Here is a 1,384-nt window from a genome sequence, read left to right as displayed (position 1 = left end):
TCATCGGCGAAGTCCAAGTCGTCCAGCTGCTGCCAAAGGATCCACTGTATTTTATTACGTTTGCCTCTGGTGGCTTCTTTCATGACCCAGTCAGATGCCAGTATGAAGAGAAAAGGTGACATCAAGCATCCTTGTCGCACTCCTATCTGTACCTGGAATGGTTCTGAGAGTTGTCCTTCGTGGAAGACTTGGCAGTTTGTTCCATCTTAGGTGGCCTTCACAAGCTTGACGATTTTGTCAGGTATTCCAAAATGCCGCATGAGTTTCCAGCCCACGCTGTCAAACGCCTTTTAATAGTCAATGAAGTTGACCACAACTGGTGAATTCCATTGAAGCGATTGCTCAACAATGATGCGCAGAGTAGCGATCTGGTCCACACATGGTCGGTTTTTGCTGTATCCTGCCTGGTTTCCTCGAAGCTTCTCGTCTGTTGCCAGCTTTATTCTCTCAAGGAGTATCCAGTTAAAGACTTTCCCTAGCAATAAAGCCCTTAAATTCTATCTGTGCCAGAGGTGAGATTCAAAAAGATATCCATGTTTAAGTCAGTTTTTAAAGCTTTACCTATAACACTACGTGCCACTGAAAGTGAGATGCATAGAACAAAAAAGTCTTATGAGACATTTTACAAAAATATTGCTGCGAGTAATAATGGGAAGAATGAGAACAGGTCTAAGACCAGAGACAACTAAAACACAATTCGGCTTTGATCCTCGCAAGGGCAACATAAATTTTATATTCACATTTTTAATTTAAAGATTTATTGAATTATGGAAAAATCTGTATTTACGTTTCACAGATTAGTCAAAGGTTTTCGATATAGTTAAACATGGTTACATATTCAAAATATTGAAAGAGCTAGACAGAGCTGAAAAGGATCTAAGAATTATTAGAAATTTGTAATTGGACAAGAAGGGGGTTGTAAGAATTGAGGGAGAGTACAGGGAATATAAGCAGATTAGAAGAGGCAAGGATATGTTTTGTCAGCTGACCTCTTTAATATGTACAGTGAAACAATCCTTAGAAACATAAAAGAAAGACTAGGTCTCAAATTGAATGGCAAAAACATTAATAGCACCAAATATGCCGATGGCAAAGTTTTAATAACAGATTCAGAAAAAGACTTTTAATCTTTTCTAGATATTGTTGTAAGGGAAAGTAAACGTAAAGGATTATTGTGGAATGTGAAGTAAACAGAACGCATGGTAATATTTAAAAACAGTAAATTCTACTTGTAATCGCTTGAGCAAAAGCGGAAAGATCAAACAAGTTCAAAAGTTTCAATATCTCGTATATATAGCTACATATTACCAAATGTTCCACAGAACGGAAAAGAAGAATAACAAAAGTGTGTGTGTGTGTGTGTGTGTGTGTGTGTGTGTGTGTG

The sequence above is a fragment of the Aplysia californica genome, unplaced genomic scaffold, assembly GCF_000002075.1.
Source record: "Aplysia californica isolate F4 #8 unplaced genomic scaffold, AplCal3.0 scaffold01098, whole genome shotgun sequence".
In the NCBI taxonomy this organism is placed as follows: domain Eukaryota; kingdom Metazoa; phylum Mollusca; class Gastropoda; order Aplysiida; family Aplysiidae; genus Aplysia; species Aplysia californica.
Note: the sequence above shows the minus strand (reverse complement) of the source record.